General features: G+C 43.6%; 1 protein-coding gene across 1 annotated transcript in view; it reads right to left on the bottom strand.

Moving 5' to 3' along the window:
• Positions 1–12,415, bottom strand: part of LOC149462378 (uncharacterized) — a 140,944-nt gene that overhangs the window by 84,783 nt on the left and 43,746 nt on the right. The gene's annotated exons all lie outside the window — the stretch shown is intronic.

Here is a 12,415-nt window from a genome sequence, read left to right on the forward strand (position 1 = left end):
TTGCAAACCTGAGCCACTGACGCTTGATGACAGATAGTCCAAAAGGCTCCAACACTTCTAGCAGAGTGAGCCTTCACTTGAAAATGTGGAACCTTATCTTTCAGGTCAAAATCTTGGGCAATAAACTGAAGGGTCCACTGTGAAATGGTCAACTTCATAGCCACCTGACCTTTCCTAGGACCCTCAGGAAAGATGAACAATGAAGCTCACTGTCTGATTGCCACATACATATTCAAATACAACTTGACAGCCCGGACCACATCTAATGTGACTGAGGCCTGGTAAAACTCAAAACAACCTTTGGCAAAAATGATGGATGAGAACGTAGTACCACCTTGTCATGATGAAGCACCAAAAACAGCTCCTTACAGGAAAAAACACTAATTCCAACACTCTTGCTACCAAAAAAATGACTTTCCGAATCAACAGGACTAATGGAATCAAACAAATTGACTCAAAAGGCAGACAAACAGATAAAACCAAATTCAAGTCCCATGTACACAAGGTTGACTTAACAGGTGGAACCATATGGGTTATCCCCTGAATAAATAAGCATATCAAGGAATGAGAAGCAATTGGCTAGGAGTGATATCTGGCTTTTCAATTCCACCGCTGATTGCAGAAATGCAACCAATGATGTATTTACGAGATGAAACTTTCTAGCCTTACACCAGGACACAATAGTCCACCAAGTCTTGTGATAAATCTTTCTAGAAGAAGGTTTTCTGGCCTTCAATAACATAGGAATGACTGCATTAGAAACTCCTTGATCCTTCAGCATCTGGGTTTCAATAGGCAAGCTGTTAACTCCAGGGACTGTAAAGCAGGAGCAATATTTGACCCTGAGACAGGAGGTCCAGTTGAGCCGGAAGTGCCCTAGGGCCATCCACCATCAAATTCACAATGTCGGCTTACTATGATCTCCTGGACCAAACTGGTATGACTATAATTACTAGCGTTCTTTTCTTCTGGACCCTGCATAACAGATGCAGGAGAAGCTGAACTAGTGTGAAGGCATGAATTAGAAAGAAATTATCCCATGATGTCAAGAAAGCATTTACCCAATCGCCTACGGATCCTTCGTCCTTGCAACATACTTGTCCAGTTTTGTAATCAACCTGGACACTAGAAGATCCTCATCTGGTGTGCCCCAAAATGGATAAATTTCCTGAATACTGCCCTGCCCTGAATACCTCGGGACAGAGAGACCACTCTCCTGAAATCAATTGCTGGTGACTGAGGAAGTAACCTGCCAATTCTCAAAACTTAGGAAATGAACTAAAAACAGAGCTAGAACATGATGCTCTGCCCAAGACAGAATACAAACCACTTCCACCTGGGCAACCTGACTCCTGGTGTCCCCTGATGGTTGATCCACCGCCGTGGCATTGTCCAACTGGACTCTAACTGGAAGCCTCCATAACTGACTTGTCCAGTGAACCAGCGTGAGACAAACCACTCAAAGCCCCAAAATGGTGATAGGTAAAACCCTTTCCTTAGGCGACCATGTCCCCTGCATTGAAAGAGACCCCAGAATGGCTCCTCATCCTATTGGTCTTGCATCGGTAGTCACCATGTTCCTGGTAACTGGAAGAAAGAAGTTCCCCGCTTCCAACCTGCAGAGAGCCATCCACCAGCTCAAAGCCCAAATCGTACTGGGACTTAGGGACATTTGACAATCCAGCAATTGAACCCTCCTATTCCACTAAAGCAGGATATTCCTTTGTAATGGCCTGGAATGGAACTGCCTCATATGTGGCAACCATCTTTCCCAGCAGTCTCATCAAATACAAATTGACACTTTTGACCACTGACACCTGATTTCTCAGAGAACACAACTTCCCTATAAGCAGAAACACTTTTGTCTTGATAAGTGTCCCAGATCAGACCCAGATATTAGAGCTTCTGTGCTGGTTCCAGTGCTGATTTTTGCACATTGAGGACCCAGCCCAGACTTTCCAACACACTGGCCTTGAGAGGCACATTTTGCCTCGAGATGCACCAACTGTTCTCTTAGCAACAGATCTTCCAAATACCCCAGAATGGAGAACACCTGAACTCATAATAGGCCCAGCACTGGAGATAACACTTTTGTGAGCACATGAGGAGCCATGGCCAGACCAAAAGGCGGGGCCACAAACTGAAAGTGCCAGAACTCTATTGCACCCGTGTCGGCGAAAGAAAAATTGGAATATGGAGATATGCATGCCTAATGCCCACTTACACAAGGATGTTTCCCTACGAGGCCACCACAGAATGAACCAATGCCATACAAAATGTCTGAATTTTTAGAAAGTTATTGAGACCTTTAATATCCAAAATCAAACATATGCCACCATTTGGCTTCGGGACTGTGAAGAGGTTGGAATAGAATCCAAGGAATCTTTCAACCAGCAGAACTAAACTGATTACCCCCTCTGCCAGAAGATAATAGCGTGCCTGAAACAGTAGGGACTTCTTTCACAGATCTGCTGACACGTTTGACTTCATAAACTGTGGAGGAGGAAAAGTCGAAAACTTTACCCAGCTAAGTGAATCTGTTATGTATAATAGTATATCAGGACCCTTGGGGGACTATTCAGCTGCCAGCATACTTCCCCAGTAGTGTACCCACAAGCCCTGTACAGAGAGCCTTCCCTGTGTTGCCCTTGCTGCGCCACTATTAGTCTCAGCTGCTACTGCTGCCAGATAGCCTCAGGAAAAATGCCAGCTTTCTTTCCTTGCCAGTGCGCATGTTCCCACATGCACAACAACCAATACTATTGTGGTAGATAACCGAAAACCTAAATACACAGGGAAAAAAACACAGTAGGCGTGCCAATAGCCACACCTGCAGCACGGAGGGGGACCAAGAGCCTTCACCATAGAAATTTCTATATCTGCAGAAGCACAGATAACACAGTAATCACCACTTCCCCTAATGGACAAGACTTGGAAGATACCTCAGGTAGGGCCTTCACACTGCAGGGACACTCGCCATTTCTCACCACAGGATCCTGCCAAGAGGTCAAGGATTCAATCTTCATCCATCACATCACTCTGGACCTTCAGAGACTTAAGCCTTCATACTCCAAGGTCCACTGCTCTGAACCTGCACAGCACCCCACCTGCATTCCCTTTGTTAGTTATTACCACACAGGGTTCCGTATATGCAGAGTCCAGTTCCAAATGGTCTCATCGCAGGCAATCCCCACTTGGACATCCACTCCCATCACAGCAGAGGCCTGGGGACCATACATTTTAGCCTACAAGTTATCTGAATGGATCTGGCTGACCAATCGCCTGATCCCTGCTGGAATTGCTTGAGAATCTGGTTTTACTATGCTGAGAGCTGCATTTCAGTGACCATCACCTTTCAGACGCTGGGGAAGAAGTAAATTTGAGGAGCTTCCAGAGTGGGAGGGGTATATCAGGGGACTTCCTGTCTGTTATTTTTGCCAGTGTCCATTCAACTATACACACCCCATAACCCAGGTAGTCATGAATTATAGTCTGCTCTGTGTCCTGTGCTGTATGAAAAATACATTTTTGTATTATAATAAATCATAACAATAATAATCACAAAACCAAAAGGTGATACCCAATTATGTGGGGCAGAGAACAGGGGAGGAGCTGTCACTCCGCATGCTAAAACTTCCCCTGAAGCTGATGGAAATAGTCACATGGGGCAGCTTCCAATTACACAAGAAAGAAGTGAAAGGCTTCCTCTTGGGGTACTGGTGGAATAATGGCAATGAGAGTGGCAATGCAGCAGCCAAAGGATTGGCCATGATAAAGCGTACTCAGTTCTGGGCCAAAAGTGCATAATGCAGAGAGTGCAGGTGTCAGGAGTGTGTAACACACAGAGTACAGGGATCAGACGGGCATAACACGCAGAGTGCAGAGTTCAGGAGTAAGTAACATACAGAATGCCTTTCAAACAAAAATTCCCTTCTTCTCCCAGTACTATTCTCCCTCTCCCCCACGACATCACCTGGTGTCTGGCACTATCAATGTCCCTGTTTGGAGTGGTATATCACTTACAGAGTCTTTATATATTTCTGAGACTTTAGTGGCAGTATCGGTGCACTTGAATTCCCAGGTCTACCAACTTGTCATTAACATTTTCATCAAGTCTCACTTTGTATGTTGTGGATGTTTAATTCTATACAATGGAGAATTAAGTAGGAACAGTGGGGCTTTGTAGCATGAGTGACAGATCTGGTAATATCAGCTGAGACATCTTACTACTGAATCTAACGTGTGCAATATTAGTATTGTGTGAACCAACCCTTTAAATGAAACTGATAGATGTTAACATAAAGCTATAGTAACATAATCTTGATGGGACAGAAAAAATAAGCACCAAAATACTACTTCATGTTATCTCCACTGCTGCTCACAAAACAATAAGTGTAAAAGAGAAGTAGGGTATTTTTCCCCCAGATATACTTACCTAGGTACAGTGGGGATCGAAAGTTTGGGCACCCCAGCTAAAAATTTGTATTAATGTGCATAAAGAAGCCAAGGAAAGATGGAAAAATCTCCAAAAGGCATCAAATTACAGATTAGACATTCTTATAATATGTCAACAAAAGTTAGATTTTATTTCCACCATTTACACTTTCAAAATATCAGAAAACAAAAAAATGGCGTCTGCAAAAGTTTGGGCACCCTGCAGAGTTAATATCTTGTACTGCCCCCTTTGGCAAGTATCACAGCTTGTAAACGCTTTTTGTAGCCAGCCAGGAGTCTTTCAATTCTTGTTTGAGGTATCTTTGCCCATTCTTCCTTACAAAAGTCTTCCAGTTCTTTGAGATTTCTGGGCTGTCTGTCACGCACTGCTCTTTTAAGGTCTATCCATAGATTTTCAATTATGTTGAGGTCAGGAGATTGTGAAGGCCATGGCAAAACCTTCAGTTTACGCCTCTTGATGTAATCCCCCGTGGATTTCGAGGTGTGTTTAGGATCATTATCCATTTGTAGAAGCCATCATCTCTTTAACTTCAGCTTTTTCACAGATGGCATCAAGTTACCATCCAAAATTTGCTGAAATTTTATTGAATCCATTTTTTCTTCTACTCGTGAGATGTTCCCTGTGCCACTGGCTGCAACACAACCCCAAAGCATGATTGATCCAACCCCATGCTTAACAGTTGGACAGAGGTTCTTTTCATTAAATTCTGTGCCCCTTCTTCTCCAAACGTACCTTTGCTCATTCCGGCCAAAAAGTTCAATTTTAACCTCATCGGTCCACAGAACTTGTTTCCAAAATGCATCAGGCTTGTCTATATGTTCATTTGCAAAGTTCAAACGATGATTTTTGTGGTGAGGATGTAGAAGAGGTTTTGTTCTGATGACTCTTCCATGAAGACCATATTTGTACAAGTATCTCTTTATAATGGAATAGTGTACCACAACTCCAGTGTCTGCCAGATCTTTCTGGAGGAATCGTGCAGTCAAACGTGGGTTTTGAATTGTTTTTCTCACAATCCTGCGAGCTGTTCTGTCTGATATTTTTCTTGGTCTTCCAGATCTTGCTTTAACTTCCACTGTTCCTGATGACTGCCATTTCTTAATTCCATTCCGAACAGAGGATATTGACATCTGAAAACGCTTTGCTATCTTCTTATAGCCTTCTCTAGCTTTGTGAGCGTCAACTATTTTCAGTTTCAGTTTCAGTTTTCTAGACAACTGCTTAGAAGAACCCATAGTGCTGATTGTTGGGGCAAGGTCAGATGATTCTGGGCATTTAAAACCTTTGAGATTGACATCATCTGGTCTTCCCAGACGATGATTGAGAACAATCCATGACACTGGCAGGTCTCAGCTTTGCAAAGGGGGCAGTGCATGCTATAAATTCTGCAGGGTGCCCAAACTTTTGCAGACGCCATTTTTTTGTTTTCTGTTATTTTGAAAGTGTAAATAATGGAAATAAAATCTAACTTTTGTTGACATATTATAGGAATGTCTAATGTGTCATTTGATGCCTTTTGGAGATTTTTCCATATTTCCTTGGCCTCTTTATGCACATTAATACAAATTTTTAGCTGGGGTGCCCAAACTTTCGATCCCCACTGTAGATGCAGCATTCCCATTCCAGCTCTAAGTGTGAGAACTCAGCAATCACATGACCGCTGATCGCTGTGTTCTCCTCTTCGCTCTGAGAAAAGAGCGGGACTGTCAGTCACTGCTCTCTGCTCAGCCCCCTGCGCTCACTGGAGATCTCAGCTGTGTAGGGAGAGGGAGCGGCTAGCTCAGGCTCTCAGCGCCTCACTAAGAGGCTGAGCTAGATGCCGCTCCAGATTCTGGGGGTGGATCCCAACTTTAAAGTTGGAATCTTTCCCCAGCCTGGATCGGCTGAGTGACATTAGCCGACAGCTGAAAACGGGTCACAAAAGTGCAAAACGAACTGCACTGCTGTGATCCACAGGAGGAGTACAGCCAAAAGAGCTTTGGCTGTACTTCTCCTTTAAGCTTTTGGTCTTGTAATTTGTCAAGAGAAGGATGAAGGATCAGGATGGCTGATACTTTTCTTTAGCACAGATCATGTGACCATAGGCCTAAGACCAATTTTTAAGTTAACAATTTGAAGTAGATCATGTGACCATAGGCCTAAGACCATAGTTTTAAGTTAACAATTTGAAGTAGACGCTCCATGTATTTTATTTTAGTTTGGTTTAAGAAATTAACATACATACACCAAATGGCTATAACGAGGATACATATTTGTTTTTTTTACAGCATAAGATGGTACACAAATGTAGCCTTGGCCAGCAAATTATACCAAAAAAAAAATAATTTGAAAACTAAGCTATCATTATACAATAAAAAAACTTTTACGTGTCTATGCTTTTAAAAGCATTATCTGTATTCAACCAGTGTTGCTGATGCATCATCTTATTCAGAGTGCAAGGACCAGGTCACCTTTATTAAAATAGAATAGGCTGGGATCACAGAGGACTTCCAAACTGCCTGTAGATGCCACTGATTAGCTGGTACATATTCTATATACTAATATTAGGAAAAGACCAAACATTTTTCTTCTTGGTATGGATGCTGTCTGCTCATGTGACAGATTTAATGTTGCTGTCAAACACTAGCTTTCTTTTAAACCCATGGTATAGTTTTTGCTTCTGCATTATTCCAGCACAAGTATTCTAGGCCATACCCTGAATTTTAACTCATGACCAGGCATTCAGTGAGCAGTTGACGTTTTCACAAACCAAGCAGGTGGGCAGGCAAAAAAAAAGGATGCTATAATGTATATCAGGTGGGTTACAGACATTCCAGCTACCAAGTAGTTACCTCTAAAAAAAGCACGTAGTACTTAGTTCCAGTTAAACAAAAGGAACAACTCCACTAAACTGTTATTAGTACCAGTGATGGAATCAGAGAACCCTGGAGTAGTGGAGTTTTGGGCAGGGGCGGACTGATAGCTCATAGGGCCCCCAGGCAATAAAAGATCATAGGCCCCCCTGTGTCCCCACCCACACTCAAGCCACACCCACACAAAGCCCCAGCTACATATTGCAGCTCAGCCTCATAGAGGGAGCATTTAAATATTTACTGCAGCATAGCCAGCATGGAAGTTCCCAGGCTTCTTTCCATAGAAGCTGCTGGGCATTTCCAGGTTTAAAGCTGGCCATTGTACGACAGCCATCTTTACGATACATCCAAGGGTATTTTATGAAACCAGTGGGTCTGTGTGCAAGATCATATTTTGAGCCTTAATGTACTGTAAGTATTGGGTGTGGTTTTCTGGTAACACCTGCTGGTTACAAAGTATACTAAAGATGCCAGATGCTTGAGAGGTTAATTGCCTTGTATGGCTGTTTGGCTCCCACTCAGCTCCTTCCTGACAGGGTTGCCAGTTACCTCTCCATTTTTTTACACTGAAAAAGACATGGAAAATCTACTGGGAGAGTGCATTTTTACTGAGAACCTGAAATATGACAAAATCTCCTCTTAGGGGTGGAGGGAGAGAGACAGAAGGGGTAGGGAAAAGGGAGAAGAGATTGGATTATGAGAAAGGTGTGGGGGTGGGGTGAAAGAGAGAGGGGAATGAGAGAGATAGAAAGGGGAGTGAGAGAGAAAGAGAGAGAGAGAGAGAGAGAGGTGAAAGAGAGAGGGGGAGTGAAAGACAGAAGGCTAAGAGGGAGAGAGTACGTGAGGGAATAAGAGAAAGAGGGGGGGTGAGAGAGAGGGATGGGTGAAAGAGGAGGAGTGAGAAACAGGGCTAAGGGGGAGATGGGTGTGAGAGAGAAAGGAGGTAAGGGAAAGGGGGTGAGAGAGAGGGGGGGGTAGAGAGAGGGGGGTAAGAGAAGGGGGGTTAGAGAGAGGAAATGAAGAGGGACAAGAGAGAGGGAGGGGATGAGTGAAAGGTGGGTAAGGGGGGTGAAAGAGAGAGGGGTGAGAAAGAGAGAAGGGAGAGGGGTAGGAGAGAGACGGGGTAGGAGAGAGAGAGAGTGGGGGGGGGGGAGAAAGAAGAGGGTGAGAAAGAGAGAAGGGGGTAGGAGAGGGGGGTGAGAAAGAGAGGGGGGGAGAAAGAGGGGTGAAAGAAAATGTATTGGGGAGTGAGAGAGAAGGGGTGAGAGGGGGGTAGGGGAGAGAGGGGAGTTAGAGAAAGAGGAGGTGAGAGGGAGAAAAGGGAGTAAAAGAGAGAGGGGATAAGAGAGAGGGGGGGAGTAAGAGAAAGAGGGGGTGAGAGAGAGAGAAGGGGTGAGAGAGAGGGGGTAGGAGAGAGGGAGTGAAAGGGAGAGAGGTGGTAAGAGAGAGAGAAAAGAGTAAGAGAGAGAGGGGGTGAGAGAGAAAAGGCGTGAGAGAGTGAGAAGGGGTGAGGGGTAATAGAAGAGGGGAGTAAGAGAGTGGGGGTGGGAGAGAGAGGGGAGTAAGAGAGAGAGAGAAGGGGTTAGAGAGGGGGATAGGAGAGAGAGCAGAAGGTATGAGAGAGGGGGAGGTAGGAGAGAGAGAGGGTGGTAGGAGAGAGAGGGGGGGTAGGAGAGAGAGGGGGGGTAGGAGAGAGAGAGAAGGGGTGAGAGAGAAAGGGGGAAGGAGAGAGAAGGTAGCGCGGGGGAGAGAAGGGGGTGGGGGTGAGAGAGAGATAGGGGTAGGAGAGAGAGGGGAGTAAGAGAGAGAGAGAGGGAGTGAGAGAGAAGGGGAGAGGGGGGGCAGAAAAGAGAGAGGAGGATAGGCGAGAGAGAGGGGAGTAAGCGAGAGAGGGGGTGAGAGAGAGGGGGGTAGGAGAGAGAAGGGAGAGGGGGATAGAAGGGGGTGGGAGTGTGAGAGAGAGAAGGGGTGAGAAAGAGGGGGTAGGTGAGAGGCGGGAATAAGAGAGGAGGTGAGAGAGAGAGAGAGAGAGAGAGAGAGAGAAGGTGTGAGAGAGAGAAGGGGTGAGGGGGTGGGAGAGAGAGGGAAGTAAGAGAGAGAGGGGTGAGAGAGAGAAGGGGTGAGAGTGGGGGTGGGAAAGAGAGGGTGGGGGGTAAGAAAAAGTGGTGGGGGTGAGAAAGAGAGAGATTTCCATCCTCTGAGAACCTGGCTTTGTTTCAGTAATCCTTAAGAACTCACCATCAGCCTAAATGGTGTCTCTTATCCTGTGGGTAGCATCTAACAAGAGCTGCTACCTGTAGCATGGCTGATGAGCGGATGCTAATTCAATTAAAACTGTACCTTCCTGGGAAACCCGCCCCCTCCCCAACCCATGCCCCGCCCCACAACCCATGTCTCCTTCCATTCCTTAGCTATACGATGTACACAGATGATACTGTACACTGGAGAAGTGTACAGAAGAGAACACTTTGTATGTTGCTATGTCCGTGACACTAAACACACTCTGGCAGTTTAACAATTCTTACAGTGCAGTTCCCAGGACAAAGAGGTGACTGCACAATTAACCCAGAATATTGACAAGTACGCTCTCATGGGGCCCCCTACTGGCCACAGGCCCTCAAGAAGTGCCTGAATGGTCAGTCCGCCCCTGGTTTTGGGTTTAACACCGTCTTAAAACAAGACAAAGAGCAATATGATAGGAGAAGGCAGTAATCCACAACATTTCCTTTATTATGCAATGTGCTGATGTTTGTCATGGGTTACTGCACATTTTCTTTAATTGTTCTATGTGTTACCTTACCAGGTCAGACACCAAAAGCTTATCATCCACAATTTTCAAAAACTAGGTAGTTAATTGGATGTTAAATTGAGGCATTTTCCTATGCAGTTGCCAGAAACTTAAATTCAGCTTGGAGTTAATGACCTACTAGTTTTGGTCTTACTTTTTAGAGCAGTGTATTTAATGATATGCTTATTAAATAAGTCTATGAGGAGTGCAAATTTTTTTTCAGATTCACTATGAATATTCCCCTGTCATCATTTAATGCCATGAAAAGAAAGATCCTGATAGTTTAACATTTGTTACAGATTTTATGATAGATGGCATGTCTTTAATGAGGTATATGTAGCCGTTAATATGCCTGCTTTGGCCTTTTATGGACAGATTTGACCTTATTCCATTTAGAAGGATCCTTTTAAAGTCTCTGGTGCAGCAGATGTTAATTAGATTAGTCACCTAATTGTGTATTTGAAACATTTATAAACTGTAACATTTTTCCACAGTAAAATACACTTCAGCCATCCACTCCAGAAGTATGACAAATATTTTGAAAGCTCATTTATAGAGTTTGCGAGTCAGGACAGATACTAGATTAGGGTTATTTTTCCCAAACCACTTTCAGCTTTCAAATAGTAAAACAGTACTTTATAAAGAAGCCATTGTACATATTATAGGTAATAGAGTTCTGTCAAAATGACATCGATTTAAGGAACACATCAGTTGTTATCTAACATCACTGTGATTGCATTGTGTATAAATGCTGTAACATTTTAAACCCAGAATAATTGAAATTAACCCAATCAGTTAGGGTCTCTCAATTATATCCTGGTTTTTGCCAAACACATCAAAGGCTTGAAGTTACAAATATGCAGCATTTTATTGGCAAGTCAACAAATATGAGCTTCCCTTAGAGTTTCATTATAGTAATGACTTCTGGCATGTGAATGAAAGCGTTTGTACTCAAATCCAAGTGGCGTAAATGGCTATAAACGTCACAATTTTCAGATTTGGTAATATTCAATTAAAGTTTCACAGATGCAAAATATTTCTACTATTTTTAATGTATGAAGGTTTATTGAAGTCATTGTAAGTGTCAGTTATCAATTATTGTTGATCCTGTATGATGAGATTTAGAAAACATTTTTTAGCTTTTATTTTTACTTTTAGATTTTATTTTACCCTAAATGATAATTTCTCAAAAATGGCAATCCTGAGAGAAAGATTGTCCAGCACCGTAAAAAATGATTTCAACAGATACATCTCATTTTGTGCGCGTGACTGGAGGGGGTCACATTGAGGTATTTGGTTTAACTATGCTTATATTACAATATTCTTTGCTATGAATCCTTCCTTTGTTATTTAGGTTTCATATATATATATATATTTTGCTTTCATATATTTGTAGCACCCTCCTAGGTAGGTGCTAGGATTAGATAGATAGAATTAGTTGTGTTTTTTGATAGGTAAATTTAGTTGTCACTCTGTAGTCAGAGTGGCTGTAAATATCTGTTAGGGACAAAGCATAGCTAGCTTATAGGACTGATCCAGCTTGGGAGATGGCATGATCCCCTCCCTGACCTGAGGGCCTGTATGCTGAGAACCGGGTTCTGCTATGCTGACTGAGGGGTTGTCTACTAAAGATCTGGTCTGGTATCACAGAGGCAGGCATACAGCTGCTCTTGGCTCTTGTAAGTACAGACATCTTTAACCACTAGTCTACAGGGCACTTATACCCCCTTCCTGCCCAGACCAATTTCCAGCTTTCAGTGCTGTCGCACTTTGAATGAAAATTGTGCGGTCATGCAACACTGTACCCATATGAAATTCTGTATCATTTTTTTGTGACAGATAGAGCTTTATTTTGGTGGTATTTAATCACCTCTCGGTTTTTTTTTTTTTCTTAAACAAACCAAAAACCACTGAGTTATTTCTTAGTTTTTGTCATAAAATTTTGTAAAGAAGTGATTTTTCTCCTTCACTGATATGCGCTAATGAGGCTGCAGTGATGAGCACTGATAGGCTGCACTGATGGGCACTGAAGAGGAGGCACTGGTAGGTGGCACTGATGGGCATTGACAGGTATCACTGATGGGCACTGAAAGGCAGCACTGATACATGGCACTGATAGGCAGCACTGATAGGCAGGACTGACTGGCACTGATAGGCGGCACTGACTGGCACTGTTAGGCGGCACTGACTGGCACTGATAGGTGGCACTGATTGGCAGCACTGACTTATATTGATAGGTGGCACTGACTGGCACTGATGGGTGACACTGAAAGGCAGCTCAGATGGGCACTCATATGTGGCATTGATGTGCACTGGTAG

This window comes from Staurois parvus, unplaced genomic scaffold (genome assembly GCF_062004578.1).
Source record: "Staurois parvus isolate SC_StPar_1 unplaced genomic scaffold, SC_StPar_1.0 ptg000175l, whole genome shotgun sequence".
Classification (NCBI taxonomy): domain Eukaryota; kingdom Metazoa; phylum Chordata; class Amphibia; order Anura; family Ranidae; genus Staurois; species Staurois parvus.